This window comes from Carcharhinus amblyrhynchos, chromosome 7 (assembly GCF_965287045.1).
Source record: "Carcharhinus amblyrhynchos chromosome 7, sCarAmb.v2.hapA, whole genome shotgun sequence".
Classification (NCBI taxonomy): Eukaryota; Metazoa; Chordata; class Chondrichthyes; order Carcharhiniformes; family Carcharhinidae; genus Carcharhinus; species Carcharhinus amblyrhynchos.
Genome location: NC_137330.1, coordinates 12,244,172 through 12,263,570, shown reverse-complemented (window position 1 = coordinate 12,263,570; position 19,399 = coordinate 12,244,172). Strand labels below are relative to the sequence as shown.

The 19,399-nt window shown below is 44.2% G+C and overlaps 1 long non-coding RNA gene across 1 annotated transcript; it reads right to left on the bottom strand.

Annotated features, from left to right (window-relative positions):
* Positions 1–3,881: 3,881 nt before the first annotated feature.
* LOC145345417 (uncharacterized) lies at positions 3,882–16,088 on the bottom strand. Its single transcript, XR_013887059.1, has 3 exons — positions 16,050–16,088; positions 14,820–14,933; positions 3,882–4,032 (listed from the first exon to the last, which is right to left on the bottom strand). It is a non-coding gene; the product is annotated as an uncharacterized LOC145345417 (long non-coding RNA).
* Positions 16,089–19,399: the final 3,311 nt, after the last annotated feature.

The following is a 19,399-nucleotide window of genomic DNA, read 5'->3' as shown; positions in this document are numbered from 1 at the left end:
ACCTAATCTTTCAAGTAGATACAACAGATCCCATGTTGGAAGATGGTCAGGAGAATCATAGAACCCTACAGCGCAGAAAGAGGCCCTTCAGCCCATCAAGCCTGCACCGATCACAATCCCACCCAGGCCCTATCCTCATATCCCTATGTATTTTGCCCACTAATCCCTCTAACCTAAGTATCCTAGTACACTAAGGGGCAATTTCTTAGCATGGCCAGTCAACCTAACCCGCACATCTTTGGATTGTGGGAGGAAACCAGAGCATCCGGAGGAAACCCATGCAAATACAAGGAGAATGTGCATACTCCATACAGACAGTGACCCAAGCAGGGAATCAAACCCAGGTCCCTGGAGCTGTGAAGCAGCAGTGCTGACCACTGTGCTACCGTACCGCCCCACAGAAGTGAGAGTTTCCATGCTAGCCTCACCAATATTTATTCCTCGGCCAATGCCGAAAGCAGACACAATCTGATAAAATCTTCAAATAATACTTTGTTGGAAATATGAAAGAGGGATTTGCGCTTTTCCTGTGCATTCTGCTCCTTTCTGATTTAAAAAAATATTAGACCAAAATCACGACAGCCTTGGTCCAAACAAATATTTGGCATTTGAAAGGCAATTGGGACAGTACGGTGGCATAGGGTTGGCATGGTGGCACGGTGGTTAGCATTGCTGTATCACAGCGCCAGGGTCCCATGTTCAATTCTGGCCTCAGGTCACTGTCTGTGTGGAGTTGCATGTTCTCCAATTTCTTCCCACAATCAAAAGATGTGCAGGTTAGGTGAATTGGTCATGCTAAATTGCCCGTTAGTGTCCGGGGGACGAGCTAGCATAAATGCATGTGGTTTCAGGGATAAGGCCTGGGTGGGATTGTGGCCGGTGTAAACTCAGCGGGCTGAATGCCCTCTTTCTGTATTGTAGGATTCAATGATTCTAATCATACTAAATAGTCTCACAACACCTGGTTGGAATCATGAGCTTTCAGAGCGCTGGTCCTTTCTCAGGTGAGTGGAGAGATAGGCTTCACAAGCGCAACATAGAGAGACAAAGACACAATTGCAAGATAATGGTTGGAATGCAAGTCTTTTGCCGGTATCTCCACATCATCATCTATACATACTGGAAGGAGGGGAGGGGGAGGAAATGGCCAGGGGGGAGAATGAAATCTAATTTGATAACCCCATCATAAAGCTGACATGAGCTAAATGACTTCCATCTTTGCTGCAGGATTCTACGATGCTCTGATTTCCTGTGACTTGTAGTTTATAATTTAGGCTACATGATTGAAAATTCTGTTTGCTTTTTGGTTGCTGTTCTGTAACATTTTGAACATCTCGGACGATACGTTGACTAAATCCCTCTACTTCATTGCTAATTGTTCGTCATTGAGTGGAATGGACTTCTATATGCTGGAGTTTAGAAGGCTAGGTGATCTCATTGAAAAGATTCTGAGAAGGCTTTTCAGGGTTAAGGGGATGGTTGTCCTCATTGAAGAGTCCATAACTTGGTGTTATAGTGGCTATGCAAATTCTCTACCCTTGAGGGACATCAGCTTCTGTCGTTATACAGGACTCAGCGTGTGCTGGGAAGCATGCGAGAACAATGCTTGTTTAAAATGGCGTGTCATTATCTTGCCTTGCTACATGCGGGCATGGACTGCATCATTGTTTGAGGAATGGGGAATGAAACTATGGAATCATCAGCACACATTCCCACTTCTAAGTCATTAATGAAGCAGCTGAAAATGGTTGGGCCTAAAACACAGGCCTGAGGAACTCCCGCAGTGGTGTCCTGGAACTGAGGTGATTGGTCTCCAGCTACATGACATCTGTAATGTAATCTCCAAATAAGATGTCATTTTGTACGCAGTTACATGCTTTTTGTTATCTCTCTGAAAATAGCTCAACAGTCGATTCTATAACTCTTGCACAACGATGTTCCACAAAATCAATATATGAACAAGAAGACTGCCAACCAAGTAAATGGGATATTCCATGTGAATAAAAAGGTCAAAATCTTAAGAAAGGACTTTAAGTAAATAAGTTGTTACTCATGAAAAAAACAGTTAACCATGTACTTTTGTTATTAGTGTTTAAGGGGTGTTATTTATATTTCAGCCAGACCATTTAATGGTTCCACATGTTAATGGTTGATATTTTAAAGTGTAATCCTGTCATATAGTGTCTTCATCAGTGAATTACACAAACAACATTTAGTCGACTGCATATCTCCACAACTCAACGTTATTACAATTACACAGCTTTTCCACCACATTCCTGCGCCACTCAACGTTATTAGAATCATTGAATCATAGGGTGCAGAAGAGGCCCTTTGGCCCATCAAGGCACAATGGAAAGACCTGAACTCCATCTAATCCAATCTACCAGCACGTAGATTATAGCCTTGAATGTTAAGATGTGCCAACTGCTCATCCAGGTACTTTTTAAAGAATGTGAGGCAACCTGTCTCTATCATCCTCTGGGTAAAATGGTTTTCTCTCACGTCCCCCCCTAAACCTTCTGCTCCTCACCTTGAATCTATGTCCCCTCATGATTGATCCTTAAGCTGCTTCTTATCTACTCTGTCCATCTGTCTCATTAACTTGAACACCTCCATCAGGTCACCCCTCAGTCTTCTCTGCTCCAAGGAAAACAATGATATGGAGATGCCGGTGTTGGACTGGGGTAAACACAGTAAGAAGTCTCACAACACCAGGTTAAAGTCCAACAGGTTTATTTGGTAGCAGAAACCGCTAGCTTTCGGAGTGCTGCCCCTTCATCAGGTAAGTGACAATTCTGTTCACAAACAGGACATATAAAGACACAAACTCAATTTACATAATAGTGGTTGGAATGTGAGTAATTTACAGGTAATCGAGTCTTAAAGGTACAGACAATGTGAGTGGAGAGAGGGTTAAGCACAGGTAAAAGAGATGTGTATTGTCTTCAGCCAGGACAATTAGTGAGATTTTGCAAGCCCAGGCAAGCCATGGGGGTTACAGATAGTGTGACATGAACCCAAGATCTCAGTTGAGACCATCCTCATGTGTGCGGAACTTGGCTATCAGTCTCTGCTCCGCAATTCTGTGTTGTCGTGTGTCGTGAAGACTGTCTTGGAGAACGCTTACCCGAAGATCAGAGGCCGAATGTCTCTGACCGCTGAAGTGTTCCCCAACAGGAAGAGAACACTTTTGCCTGGTGATTGTCGAGTGGTGTTCATTCATCCGTTGTTGTAGTGTCTGCACGGTCTCCCCAATGTACCATGCCTCGGAACATCCTTTCCTGCAGCGTATAGGTAGACAACGTTGGCCGAGTTGCAAGAATATGCACCGTGTACCTGGTGGATGGCGTTCTCATGCGAGAGGATGGTATCCGTGTCGGTGATCCGGCATGTCTTGCAGAGGTTGCTGTGGCAGGGTTATGTGGTGTTGTGGTCACTGTTCTCCTGAAGGCTGGGTAGTTTGTTGCGGACAATGGTCTGTTTGAGGTTGTGCGGGCAAGAAGTGGGGGTGTGGGGATGGCCTTGGCGAGATGTTTGTCTTCATCAATGACATGTTGAAGGTTCCAGAGAAGACGTCGTAGCTTCTTCGCTCTGCGGAAGTACTGCACGACGAAGGATACTCTGTCCACTGTGTCCCGTGTTTGACTTCTGAGGAGGTTGGTGCAGTTTATTGCTGTTGTGCGTCAGAACTGTCGATCGATGAGTCTAGCGCCATATCCTGTTCTTATAAGGGCATCTTTGAGTGTCTGGAGGTGTCTGTTGCGATCTTCTCATCTGAGCAGATCCCGTGTATATGGAGGGCTTGTCCATAGAGATGGCTTCTTTAATGTGTTTAGGATGGAAGCTGGAGATGTGGAGCATTGATAGGTTATCCGTGGACTTCTGGTACAGTGAAGTGCTGAGGTAACGGTCCTTAATGGAGATGCATGTGTCCAAGAATGCAACCAATTCTGGAGAGTAGTCCATGGTGAGTCTGATGGTGGGATGGAACTTAGAAACTCAGCTAATGTTCTGGGAACCTGCGTTCAAATCCTGCTATGGCAGATGGTAGAATCTGAATTCAATAAAAATTTCAATTATTTGAAAAACCCATTGTTCACTAATGTCCTTTAGTGGAGGAAATCTGCCGTCCTTACCTGGTCTGGCCTACATGTGACTCCAGAGCCACAGCAATGTGGTTGACTCTCAACTGCCCTCAGGCAACAAGGGATGGACAATAAATGCTAGCCAGCCAGTGAAGTTTATGTCCCACCAATGAATTAAAAAAAATGTTCATTATGAGTAGGAATAAGGCAGAGCGTTGTTAGCCATTTAACTCTTATTTAAGAGCTATCAGGAATTGACCAAACAAAAGAATGCCTTCATAACTAATAATTATTTTATTCTTTTGCTTCTATAAGCAAAGATGGTGTCAGGAAGGCTGTAATTGTTTGCAGAATAATAACTTCACTTCAAAATTTGGACTAAATAGGTTAAACTGGATATTCTGATTATGAAGAAATAAGTTTAATTCTTTCCACTGCCAATTAAAATTTTACTGGTGATTTGAAAAATCAAATTGTTTGATTTTATTTTTGACATTTTCAGTGAAAAACATTTGAAAATATGAAAAGATTCAATGGCGACACGGTGGTTAGCACTGCTGCCTCATTGTGGCAGGGACCCGGGTTCAATTCCAGTCTCGAATCATTGTCTGTGTGGATCATAGATCATAGAATCCTTACGGTACAGAAGGAGGCTATTTGACCCATTGAGTCTGCACCAACCACACTCCTATCAGGCCCTTATCCCCCTAACCCCACATACTTACCCTACTAATCCCCCTGATACTAAGAGGCAATTTAACATGGCCTATCAACCTAACCTGCACCTCTTTGGGCTGTAGGATCATCCAGAGGAAACCCACCCAGACACGGAGAGAATGTGCAGACTCCGCGCAAGCAGTGACCCGAGGCCGGAATGGAACCTGGGCCCCTGGCACTGTGAGGCAGCAGTGCTAACCACTGTGCAGTTTTTTAGCACGGTTTTTTTAATCGGAGCACCGGTTTCCTCCAGGTGCCCCGGTTTCCTCCCACAGTCCAAAGATGTGCGGGTTAGATGGATTGGCCATGCTAAATCAATCCTAGTGTCAGGAGGATTGGCAGGGTAAATATGAGGAGTTAGGGTGAAAAGGCCTGGGAGGAATTGTTGTTGGTGCAGGCTTGATGGGCCAAGTGGTCTCCTTCTGCACTGTAGGGATTCTATGATTCTATAATTGTAAGAATTCAGCACTACGAAAGCGTAGCCTTAATTGAACGCGGTTTAACATTAACAGTGCAACTTCAAGGACTAAAATAGGACCCTTGAGTAATCAGATGATAGAGTAGACATTATTGCTTCTGACTTTACTGACATTTTATAATGGGGTTAATTAAATAAAATCACAAGATGTGCAACATGTACATCTGGTTAGTAAACTAGTTTAAGGCAGTTCACTCTTCTTCTGCACTTTGTTGGTTCCATCTCTGGGGATCATGTCATCATTTTTTCCTTTCCTATTGTTAACAGGAATTGCACATGTTTAAACTATTACAAGGTGTCTTTGAAATGATACGATAGGATATCAAATGTAAATACTTTTTAATCTGTTCTTTTTCATGGATGCGCTCACACGTTTTAAGCAAACGAGTTGTATCTGTCTGCTCTTGTTAAATAAAACCACTTCACCTTTATTTATAAAGCACCTTTATCTTAACGAAACATCCCAAAGTGCCTCACTGGATCCATTATGAAAGGCCTGACACTGGGCAGTTCCAAAGAACAAAGGGACCTTGGTGTATTTTGTCCATAGATTTCTGCAGATGAAAAGGCCGGTAAATAGGGTGGTGAAAAAGGCATGTGGCATACTTGCCTTTACTAATCAGGGTATAGATTACAAAAGCAGAGAGTTCATGATAAAGTTGTATAAAACTTTGGTGCAGCCACAGCTGGAGTACTGTGTGCAGTTCTGGTTGCCTCATTATAGGAAGGATGTGATTGCACTGTGGAGGGGATGCAGAGGAGATTCACCACGATATTGCCGAGGATGGAACATTTAAAGAGAGGTTGGATAGGCTCGTGCTGTTTCCCTGGATCACAGAAGACTGAGGGGTGACCTGATTGAGGTGTTTAAGATTATGAAGAGCATGGACAGGGTGGATAGGGGGCAGCTGTTCCCCTCAGTTGAAGGATCAGTCATGAGGGGGACACAAGTTAAAAATGAGGAGTGGGAGATTTAGGGGGGACGTGAGGATAAACCTTTTTACTCAGAAGGTGGTGACAGGCTGGAATGCACTGCCTGGGAGGGTGGTGGCAGTGGGACGCCTTACATCCTTTAAGAAGTACCTAGATGAGTACTTGGCACATCATAACATTCAAGACTATGGGCCAAGTATTGGCAAGTGGGATTAGGTGGGCAGGTCATGCATCGGTGCTGACTCGATGGGCCGAAGGACCTCTTCTACACTGCAGTATTCTGTGGTTATAAAACAGAGCATGATGCCAAGTCACAAAAAGTGATACTATGCCAGATGGCCCAAGGCTATATCAAGGAAACGTCTTAAAGGAATTAAGCGAGATAGAAAGGGGATAGAATGGTGTAGGGAGTGAATTCTAGGACTTAAGGCCCAGTTGACTGAAGGCAGGGTCATTAATGGTAAGGCAGTTCAAATCAAAGATGTTGAAAAGATCAGAATTGCAGATCATAGAATCATAAAATGCGTACACTGAAGAAGGAGGCCATTCAGCCCATTGAGCCTGCACTGACCACAATCCCACTCAGGCCTATCCCTGTAACCCATGTTTCAACTCCGCTAATCCCCCTGAGATTAAGGGGCAGATTAGGATGGCCAATCCACCTAACCTGCACATCTTTGGATATCTCAGAGGTTGTAGTGTTGGAGGAGAGTACAGAGACAGGGAGGGACAAGGGATGTGAAACAAGGATGAGAATTTCAAAATTGAGTCATTTCTTGACCAAGGTCAGTGAATAATCCAGGCTGACATTCCTGTGAGGTGCAAGAGAGTGATATACAGTTCAAATTGTCATTTTTTGGATGAAACTTTAAACTGAGGCCTGGTCTTCCTTCTCGGGTACGTATGAACAAAGAGCCGGAGTTGACCATTCAGCACTTCGAGCCTGCTCTACCATTTGATAAGATCATAGCTGATTTGATAACAACCTCAAACCTACACCCTACCTACACCCAATAAGCTATATCAACCCCTTGCTTGCCAAAGACTTGATCATCTATGTCTTAAAAATATTCAAAGACTCCGCTTGAACTGCGTTTTCAGGAAGGGAGTTCCAAAGACTCACAACTGCCCCAGCAAAAGAATTTCACCTCAGCCCTGTTTTAAATGGACAACAGCGCCTAGTTTCTGGTTTTTCCCACAAGAGGAAACATCCTCTCCACATCCACCCTGTTAACACTCCTCGGGGTCTTAAAGGATTCAATTAAGCCACCTCTTACTCTTCTAAACTCCAGCGGATACAAACCGAGCCTGCACAATCTTTTCTCAAAAGACAAACCACCCCTTCCAGGCATTAATCTAGTAAACCTTCTCTGAATTGCTTCCAACGCATTTAGCTATTCCCTGAAATAAGGTGACCAATACTATACAAAGTACTCCAGTGTGGTTTCACTTCTGCCCTGAATGATTAATCTCCCTACTTTCGTATTCACTGCTCCCTGCAATAAATGACAACATTCTACATGCTTTCCTATTACTTGCTGTTATTTGCATTAATGCGTTAGGTTGACTGGCCATGCTAAATTGATCTTAGTGTCAGGGGGATAAGCAGAGAAAACATGTAGGGTTACAGGAATAGGATCTTGGTGGGATTGTGGACAGTACATACTCGATGGGCCGAATGACCTCCTTCTGTACTGTACTGTGGGGATTCTACAATAATAATATTAGCTTTTCGTGATTGATTTACCTAGATCCTGCAATAAGACATCTCTGAGTCCAGCAATGTCTCACCATTTAGATGATATACTTCTTTTGTACTCGTCCTTCCAAAATGGACAACTTCACATTTTTCTGCATTATGCTTTGTAATGACTCAGGAAGCCTGACTGGGAAGGAACATAGTTTATTAGAGAATGCAAAGTAAAACCACTACCATGGTGCACACACTCTAGTCCCTGCTTGGGACAGTAGTTCAGCAGGCCCAGTCCTGGGCCTGCTATATAAAAGGCTCAGATAATGAGTTTCAGCTCGACAGGCCAATGCCTGTTACCAGGGGAAGTCACACTCAATGAGCCCCGCAGGGAGACCAATCAGTGATTTCCCCATCAAGCTCATGGGGTATCACATGCTCCATTTGCCAGTTCTTTGCCTAATCAGTTACCCTAGCTACATCTTCTTGTAGCCTCCTTACATCTTCTACACAACTCACTTTCCTACTTTGTGTCATCAGCAAATTTGGCAACCATCCCTTCGATCCCTTCATCTAAGTCATTTATATAAATTCAGGTCCCAGCACTGATCCCTGTGGCTCATGACTTGTTACATCACACCAATCTGAAAAAATATCCATTTGTGCATATTCTGCTTCTTGTTAGCCAGCCCAATATTCTATCCATGCCAATATGTCAGCCCATATATCATGAGCTTTGATTTTCTGCAACAATCTTTGATGTGACATTTTATCAAATGCCTTCTGGAAATCTTTAAGTACAGTATATCCACTGGCTCCCCTTCATCCACAGCACATGTTACTTTTTCAAAGAACTCCAGTAAATTGGTTAGACATAATTTTCCTTCCATAAAGCCATGTTGACTCTGCCTGATTAGCTTGAACTTATCTAAATGCCCCGCTATAACTGCTTTAATAATAGCTTCTAACGTTTTCTCTCCGACAGATGCGAAGCTAACTGGCCTGTAGTTTCCTGCTTTCAGTCTCCGTCCCTTTGTTGCATAATAGAGATACATTGGCTTTCTTCCAATCTATTGGGATGATCTTCGAATTTAGGAATTTATGGAAAATTGAAACCAGTGCATCAACTATCTCATTAATACTTCTTTTAAAACTCGAGGATGAAGTCTGTTAGGACCTGGGCATTTGTCAATCCACAGCTCCAAACATTTACTCAATGATATCTCTCTGGTGACTATAATTTCCCTGAGTTCCTCCCTCCCTGCTTCTGAAATCATACTTGCATTCTATAATAAACTATTTTCCTTCCCAGTCAGGCTTCCTGAGTCATGACAAAGCATAATGCAGAAAAATGTGAAGTTGTCCATTTTGGAAGGACGAGTACAAAAGAAGTATATTATCTAAATGGTGAGACATTGCTGGGCTCAGAGATGTCTTATTGCAGGATCTAGGTACATCAATCACGAAAAGCTAGTATTATTATTGTAGAATCCCTACAGCACAGTACAGAAGGAGGCCATTTGGCCCATCGAGTCTGTACTGACCACAATTCCTCCAAGACCCCATTCCTGTAACCTTACATGTTTTCCCTGCTTATCACCCTGACACTGAGATCAATTTAGTAAAGACTGGTGCCAAATACCTATTCAAGCCATCTGTCATCTCCTTATTTTCTATTATCAATTCCCCAGACCCACTTTTCAAACGACCACCGTTCACATTATTAACCCTTGTTAAAATATTTATAAAAACTCTTACCACCTGTTTTTATATTTTTGGCTAGCTTTCACTCTAATTTTTTTCCTTCCTTATTCCCTCCAAAGATGTGTGGGTTAAGTTGATTGTCCGTGCTAAATTGACCTTAGAATCAGGGGGATGAGCTGGGTAAATATTAGGATTACGGGAATAGGGCCTGGGTGGGATTGTGGTCGGTGCAGACTCGGTGGGTCGAATGGCCTCCTCCTGCACTGTATATGTATAAATTATTCATCTTTTAGTCATCCTTTTGCTTTTCTTTATGTTCTGTACAATCTTCTGACCTGACACCAGTCTTTGCACAATTATATACTTTTCCTTGAAGTTTGATACTCGCCGGAATTTTACCGTCTCACCCACCACGAAATTGGAGCCGGCGAGAGGCGAACAACGGAAATGTCCCTTGATCTCGAGCAGGAATTGTTGGCCTCACTCGAGCAAGGCCATAAAATCCCGTCCACTATCTTTAATCTCTCTTGTTAACCATGGATGGTAGGTGCGTCCCTTGGACATTTTCTTACTTGTTGGAATGTATCTATTCTGTGCATTCTGAAATATCCCCTTAAATGTTATTGACCTGACCCTTAACCTAATTTGCCAATTCACTTGAGCCAGCTTAGATTTCATTCCCCCACAATTACTGTTACTTCAGTTTAAAAACAAAGTCTCAGCTCCACTCCTCTGTAAGATGAGGTAAATCCACCTTTTAATGGACATCAATACAATATGTGGAATACGGACAAAACTGGCTGAAATACAGACAAACTTAAAATTCTGTGTTTCAAAACACTCAGACCTAAAGAGGCATCGACAGACAAAGAGATACACAGCCTTATCAGATCCATCTGCGAGTTGCTTGAGCAGACAAAAGACGATGAGTCATGGCAAAGCTAGCCTCCTAGTTATGCAAAAACGGGCCTTGCTAGACCTGTCTAACAATGCTACCCATTGCAACATCTACGGACAGCACACGTTATAGACTCCAAGTTGTCTGCAAAACCCATCAGGTTTGGGCCTAGGCTGTATCTTGCAAAACCATCTCGATGGGAAAGCGATCAACACCTCCTGAGGATCATCAAAAACTGTTTTGCGTCTCATCAGCTCCAAGCACTCTCATCGAAATTCGACCGATCGTTGGGAGAAGGCTGCCAGAATTTCAAAGGCTGCGTTTATTTAAAATTGGATTAGGACAAAGGACAGGGGCTCTTTTAGCCAGACAAAATGGGTTCTTCACCTACAGCCAGGGATTGTTCTCCAAGCAGAACCAACCAACTTTGACTGAGCTGCAGCCTTGTTCCTTAATGGTTCCAACAGCTAAAAAGAGCCTAAAATTATTCTACAACCACCAAAGAAAGGAATTCAATAAGAACTTACCAACAAAGACCCAGGACGCAAGAAACCGCATTTACAGTCACAACCCTAGTCTCAAGGCCTGAGTCGCAAAGATTTTTATACTGACCTGACCACACACCCAAGGTGCGTATCCCTTATAGGCAAGGCGGCCCTGACCTTTTCTTAAAGGCAGTACCCCCCCTTTAACCCCAAGAGTGGTGAGTGTAATCTACAGTCCCCAGGAATCCCCAATTAGCCAAGTGCAGGGCAAGGTGGGGGCAGATCCAGACCGGGTTGGCCAGAGGGAGCAGGGGACTGAATGGGGGAACTCTGCATTGGGTGGGGTGGGGTCAGGGATTGGAGTCCGGATCTAGCCATCTGGAGGTCGGCCATTGGGAGGTGTCAGGGATTGGCGGCTGGGTCCGGCCATTGGGAGGCTGGCCGTTAGTGGGTGGGGGCGGGGTGCGGTCAGTGGGGGAGCAAGTCTGGGGAGATGATTGGGACAGGGAGGTCAAGTGGTTGGGGATGATGTACAATTGTGTGAACCTGAAAATATCTGTTGTGTAGTAAGCTACTGTAGAAAATACAGATGCGAGAGATTGAGGGTGATTTAGCAGTTTGGATCAGGAATTGGCTAGCTGATAGAAGACAGAGGGTGGTGGTTGATGGGAAATATTAAACCTGGAGTTCAGTTACTAGTGGTGTATCTCAAGGATCTGTTTTGGGGCCACTGCTGTTTGTCATTTTTATAAATGACCTAGATGAGGGTGTAGAAGGAGGGGTTAGTAAATTTGCAGATGACACTAAAGTTGGAGGAGTTGTAGACAGTGCGGATGGATGTTACAGTTTGCAGAGGGACATTGATAAGCTGCAGAGCTGGGCTGAGAGGTGGCAAATGGAGTTTAATGCAGAAAAGTGTGAGGTGATTCACTTTGGAAGGAGTAACAGGAGTACAGAGTATTGGGCTAATGGGAAGACTCTTGGTAGTGTGGATGAGCAGAGAGATCTTGGTGTACATCAGCATAGATCCCTGAAAGTTGACACCCAGGTTGATAGGGTTGTTCAGAAGGCGTACGGTGTGTTAGCTTTTATTGGTAGAGGGATTGAGTTTCGGAGCCGGGACATCATGTTGCAGCTGTATAAAACTCTGGTGTGGCCACACTTGAGAGTATTACATACAGTTCTGGTCGCCACATTATAGGAAGGATGTGGAAGCATTGGAAAGGGTGCAGAGGAGATTTACCAGGATGTTGCCTGGCATGTTCGGAAGATCTTATGAGGAAAGGCTGAGGGACTTGAGGTTGTTTTTGTTAGAAAGAAGAAGGTTAAGAGGTGACTTAATTGAGGCATGCAAGATGATCAGAGGATTAGATAGGGTGGACAGTGAGAGCCTTTTTCCTCGGATGGTGATGGCTAACATGAGGGGACGTAGCTTTAAATTGAAGGGTGATAAATATAGGACAGATGTCAGAGATAGGTTCTTTATTCAGAGGGTAGTAAGGGCGTGGAATGCCCTGCCTGCAGCAGTAGTGGACTCGCCAACTTTAAGGGCATTCAAATGGTCATTGGATAGGCATATGGATAATATTGGAATAGTTTAGATTAGAGGGTCATTAGATTGGTTCCACTGGTTGGCGTAACATCAAGTGCTGAAGGGCCTGTACTGCGCTGTAATGTTCTATTGTTGTAATCCCTTCCTTCCATAGCTTAGTAACTGGTTATATGTGCATGTTGGCAGGTCTGGTTAATTTCATTCCTTCCTAAATAAAATTTGGCCTTTTGTGTCACCCACTCAACTCTCTTCTCATTCCGTTGGATCACAGAGCTAGAACATAACTCTGAAATCTAGGGGTTCGGGCGTCTCAAAAACACTCACTCAAGTGGGTTCAGTGGTCAGGTATAAACAATGGCTTACTTTATGTCTCTCCTGCAAATTCGTTCCAGTGTGACACTTTCGCCATTTCCTGCAGGAGAGACATACACACGTCTAAGGGTGATAGTGATAGTGGAGACCCCCACCACATGTGGACCCCCATACCTCTCTCCCTCAAACTGAATGTAAAATTCAATCATATTATGGTTGCTGCTACCTGGTGGCACCTTCACTATGAGATCATTAATTACTCCCATCTTGTTGCATAATACCAGGCCTGGGATAGCCCTTGGTTGTTTCCAAAACATGTAGCTCTAGTAACTATCCTGAAAACATTCAATGAACTCCACGCCTAGACTACCTTTGCCCATCTGACTTTTCCAGTCTATGGGTGCGATGTTCCAAAAAAAAACTAACTGCCCAATGGACGGGAATGCAGGAGTTATCCTGTCCATTTTTTGGGCAAACTTAGTTGAATGAATTTCCGGTACTCTGCATCATAGAGGCTGATGGAGGAATTACGTCGTTCCGGGTGCGGAGGCTTAATCTTGCCTGATACTGGAAGATCGGGTTGATAATCTCACCCCAATCACCGGCCTCCTGATTGCTGACTTCGACTTCCCCATCCCAACCATCCCCCCAGACTTGCTCCTCTAATACATCACCGGTCCCGACCAGCCCCTCCTCCCGCCCCGCCCACCAATGGCCAGACCCGGCCTCCGATCCCTGAAACTTTCCAATGTCCGGCCTCCTGATGGCCAGATTCAGCCTCCAATCTCTGACCCCACCACCATCCTCCCCCCACCCCCCAACCAATGCAGAGTTCCCCTCATTCCTCCTGCCAACTCTAATTTGGATCTGTCCCCACCTTGCCCTGCCTTCTGGCACTGCCCAGTACTCACTGGACAGTGCCAGTGCACCAGGCTGGCACTATCCAAGGGGCAACCCCCCCCCCTCCGGCTAATTTCATTTTGTAATCAACCTCGCTTCCCCTGCACGAGATTGATTATGTCCAAAAAATGGACCAGGAAGATTGTGACTACGGTTCCCATTTTTTCCGTCCAGCTGATATTTTTTTGGCCTGTTGCCCTACTTAAGCAACGTAGCAGGCTGGGAAAATCACGCTTTACGTGTCGATTAAAATCCCACTTGGTTAATAGCATATCTTTCTGACAAGCTAGAAGTAAAAAATCTCATGGTACTAGTTTGCAGAAGAAGAAGAGAGTCTTCCTGGTGTGTTCACTATCTACCTCTCAACGAACTCCACTGAAATAGATTATCTGAATACTTATCACATTGTGTTTGGATTTTCAGCAAGCTTTTGGTAAAGTCCCACATAAGACATTAGTGTGCAAAATGAAAGCATGTGGGATTAGGGGTGATATGTTGGCATGGATTGAGAATTAGTTAGCAGTCAGGAAACAAAGAGTAGGAATGAATAGGTCTTTTTCAAAGTGGCAGGCGGTGACTAGTAGGGTCCCACAGGGTTCAGTGCTTAGGCCCCAGCTATTCACAATACCCATCAATGATTTGGATGAGGGAACCAAATACAACATTTCCAAGTTTGCAGATGACACAAAATGTGAATGGTGAAGAGAATGTAAAGAGGCTTCAAGATGGTTTAGACAAGTTGAGTGAGTGGACAAATATATGACAGATGCAATATAATGTGGATAAATGTGAAGTTACCCACTTTGGAGAGAGAAACAGAATGGCAGAGTATTATTTAAATGATGACAGATTGGGAAATATTGATGTACGAAGGGACTTGGGTGTCTTTGTACACCAGTCACTGAAAACAAGCATGCAGGTACAACAGACAGTTAGGAAGGCGGATGATATGTTGGCCTTAATTGCAAGAAGGCTTGAGTACAGGAGCAATGGTATCTTACTGCAGCCGTACAGGGTCTTTATGAAACCACAGCTGGAGTATTTCTGCTATTTTGGCCTCCTTACCTAAGAAAAGCGATACTTGTCAGAAAGGAAGTGCAGTGAAGGTTCACCAGGCTGATTCCTGGGATTGCAGGATCATCGTATGAGGAGAGATTGGACCGATTGTGTCTGTGTTCACTGGAATTTAGAAGAATGAGAGGGAATAGAACATAGAATCATAGAACCCTACAGTGCAGAAAGAGGCCCTTTGGCCCATCGAGTCTGCACCGAACACAATCCCACCCAGGCCCTACCCTCATATCCCTACATATTATACCCACTAATCCCTCTAACCTCCACTACCCTGGACACTAAGGGGCAATTTCTTAGCATGGCCAATCAACCTAACCCGCACATCTTCAGACTGTGGGAGGAAACCAGAGTACCTGGAGGAAACCCACGTAGACACGAGGAGAATGTGCAAACTCCACACAGACAGTGACCCGAGCCGAGAATTGAAGCCAGGACCCTGGAGCTGGTGAATCTCATTAAAAGTATAAAATTCTGACAGGGCTGGATGAATTAGATGCAGGGATGTTGTTTCCTCTCGCTGGGTGGTCAAAACAAGGGATCGCAGTCTCAGGATATGGGTGGACCATTTAAGACTGCTATGAGGAGGAATGTTTTCACTCAGAGGGTGGTTAACCTGTGGCATTCTCTACCATCGAAAGCTGTGGAGGCCAAATCACTGAATATATTTCAGAAAAAGTTATATTTCTAGACACTAAAGGTATCAGGGAATATGGGGAAATAATAGGATTATGAGATGGAGGATTGGCCATGAGCATACTGAATGGCGTAGCAGGCTCAAGGAGCCATACGCTTGCTCCTATTTTCGATGTCTGTGGGAGCTTGGCAGCTGACACGGCAACAGTGACTGGACGTCATTAGCCTTAGTGCTCCTTGAGGTTATCAAAGTTGCTACCTAAGTATGAGTCCTTCCTCATTGTGAGGTCAGACAATTTTAAACAAGTTAAACGTGTGGGCTCGCATGAAGTAATCCTTTTTCACACAGAGAGTGAGCAACATTCGGAACTAAACTGGGGAGGAAGAAGAATGTTTGTCGCGTTTTCTGCAGCTCTGACAAAGCGTAAATCTCCCCTGCTGCATCTTAAAGGCATGATGTGGCGTTGTACGGGGTAAACATTGCCTGTACCTTTAAGACTTGATTAGCTGTAAAGACTCACATTCCAATCATTATTCTGTCAATTGAGTTTGTGTGTTTATATGCCCTGTTTGTGAACTCCCACTCACCTGACGAAGAAGCAGCACTCCAAAAGATAGTAGTATTTGCTACCAAATAAACCGGTTAGACTTTAACCTGGTGTTGTGAGGCATCTTAAAGGGAGAGAGAAGCGAAAATAGGTTGCCTTTTTAAACCAAGGTACTCAAGGTCCAATGATGACACAAGCTACTATAGTCAGGAACTGACCTTGTTTACTGAAATGATTAAATGTCACAGCTCCAGCTAAACTCAATATAATGTGGACTAAAGGTTACTGGCAAACCACCTCCCCTTTGAACGTGGCCCATTGCAAATTGATTGCTTCATGGTTTTGCCAACAAGAACATCCGAGGCTTGCAGTTCTGGCCCCTTTCCTGAATGGGAGTGCCCAAAATACAAGTAACGCAAAGAAAAGAAGACTTGTGTTTCGGGGGATCCCAAAGCACTCTACAGAAAATGAAATACTTTTGATGTGTATTCACTGTTGTAACTTTGGGAATGTGGCAGCCAATTTAAGCACAGCAAGCTCCCACAAACTACACTGTGATAACGATCCTGCACCTAAGAAAAGAGAAGCGACGGCCTAGTGGTATTAGCACGAGACTGTTAAACCAGAAACTCAGCTAATATTCTGGGACCCAGGTTTGAATCCCGCTACAGCAGCTGGTAGGTAGAATTTGACTTCAATAAAGTAAAATCTGGAATTAAGAATCTACTGATGACTATGAAACTATTGTTGATTGTCAGAAAACGCATCTGATTCACTAATGTCCTTTAGGGAAGGAAATCTGCCATCCTTACCTGGTCTGGCCTACTTGTGACTCCAGAGCCTTAGCAATGTGGGTAATGAAGAATGGGCAATAAATGATGGACAGCCAGCGACAAATTAATAAAAAAAACCTAGTGGTGCACTAAGGCAGGCTTTCATCCCCTTCCATAGCTAGTAATTCCCGGAACAGGTCATTAGCCTGTTGCCTGGGGCTGATAGCTTAAGGGGCACCACTCCACATCAAAAATGGCTGACCAGGAGTTTCTTACCACCAGCCATTGGCATCTTTGGAATGATTTGCAGGTTGACACACTCAACGGGTGCAATCCTCCCAAAATAATTCTACTCTGAGCAATCTTTGTACACTCTGTCAATTGACTTGGGAAACTGGTTGGTTGTTGGGGGGACGGGGGGTTTGCGAAGGCTGGGGGGTGCAGGGGTAGGGTGGTGCTTGGAGCCTAAACTGCAGGGAAGACCGCTGCAGGGCTCTTGAGTGCCATTGCACAGGCGCCCTGATCTCCCAGTGAACTTCAGCACATCCACCCCTCCCTTCCATCACAGACATTGCATCTCCCCCCACCCCCCCTGCCATCATCATCACTGGCAGCAGTACAACCGGCCCCGGCCCCTCCCCAAGGCAAAACAAGTCATCAGCATCGGGGAATCGGGACCCTTCCCACAGCCGTTTGAATATTCATCCTCATTATTAATTATAACCAGTGTATTTAGAGATGGCAAAATAATGAAACAATCATTCCAAAAAAAGCCCTGAAAATCCTCAGTCTCTTATTGCATTCATTACTTTAGATTTGACTACTCATGTTCAGAAAAGGATGTAAAAAGGATGTGGTCAATCTATTTTGATGTGGATGTGCCGGCGTTGGACTGGGGTAAACACAGTAAGAAGTCTGACAACACCAGGTTTTAGTCCAACCAACTTATTTGATAGTAAACTCACAAGCTTTCGAGGGGACAGAGAGATTTTTCGAGAGTTCTCCATTCACCTGACGAAGAGGGAGTCCCCTCGAAAGCTTGTGAGTTTACTATCAAATAAATTGGCTGGACTAAAGCCTGGTGTTGTCAGATGTTTTACTGTCAATCTATTTTACCAAGTGTTGCATATTCATGTGGATTATGCGTCTCAGTATCTCAGTAACATTTTGAATGTTTAGTGAGGTTTGATTCAGCTGATAAGGCCATTGGCATCATAATAAATTGAGAAGGGAATTAGATTTTGAAAACATGCACTGAAGCCGGAATTTACAGTTCACAAGATTAGAAATAAATTAAACTCTCTTAAAAATAAAAGTTACGTTTCTTTTTATTCATTCGTGGGACTGGCCGGCCAGCGTTTATTGCCCATCCCCAGTTGCCCAAGGGCAGTTGGGAGGGTCCGAAAGCTGTGGAATGTAAATTGACATCCATGATTTTTCACACAGCAGTTACTGAAATCTGATCATCCTGTCAGAGGGAAACAAAGGGAGGTTTAATGGCTGAGGTCACAACTTCAGGTGCACGGTGGCACAGTGGGTTAGCGCTGCTGCCTCACAGTGTCAGGGACCCAGGTTCGATTCCCGGCTCGGGTCGCTGTCTGTGGAGTCCACATGTTTTCCCCGTGTTTGTGGGTTTCCTCCGGGTGCTCAGGTTTCCTCCCACAGTCCAAAGATGTGCAAGTTAGGTTGATTGGCCATGGTAAATTGACCCTCATATTCGGATAAATATGGAGTTAAGGGCATAGGGCCTGGGTGGGATTGTGGTCAGTGCCGACTCAATGGGCTGCACAGCCTCCTTATGCACTATAGGGATTCTATAATTCTAGGTCATAGAGCCATAGAGGTTTACAGCATGGAAACAGGCCCCTTGGCCCAACTTATCCGTGCCACCCTTGTTTTTTAAATGCCTAAGCTAATCCCAATTGCCCTCATTTGGTCCATATCCCTCTATACTCATCTTACCCATGTAACTGTCTAAAAGCTTTTTAAAAGATAAAATTGTATCCACCTCTACTACTACTTCTGGCAGCTTGTTCCAGATACTCACCTCCGTCTGCGTGAAAAAATTGCTCCTCTGGACACTTCTATATCTCTCCTCTCTCACCTTAAACCTATGCCCGCTAGTTTTAGACTCCCCTACCTTTGGGAAAAGATATTGACTATCAAGCTGATCTGTGCCCCTCATTATTTTATAGATCTCTATAAGATCACCCCTCAGCTTTCTACGCTCCAGAGAAAAAAGTCCCAGTCTATCCAGCCATTCCTTATAACTCAAACTATCAAATCCGGGTAGCATCCGTGTAAATCTTTTCTACACTCTTTCTAGTTTAATAATATCCTTTCTATAATAGGGTGACCAGAACTGTACACAGTATTCCAAATGTGGCCTTACCAATGTCTTGTACAACTTCAACAATACATCCCAACTCCTGTATTCAATATTCTGACCAATGAAACCAAGCATACTGAATGCCTTCTTCACCACTCTGTCCACTTGTGACTCCACTTCCAAGGAGCTGTGAACATGTACCCCTAAATCTCTTTGTTCTGTAACTCTCTTCAATGCCTTACCATTAACTGAGTAAGTCCTGCCCTGGTTCAATCTACCGAAGTGCAT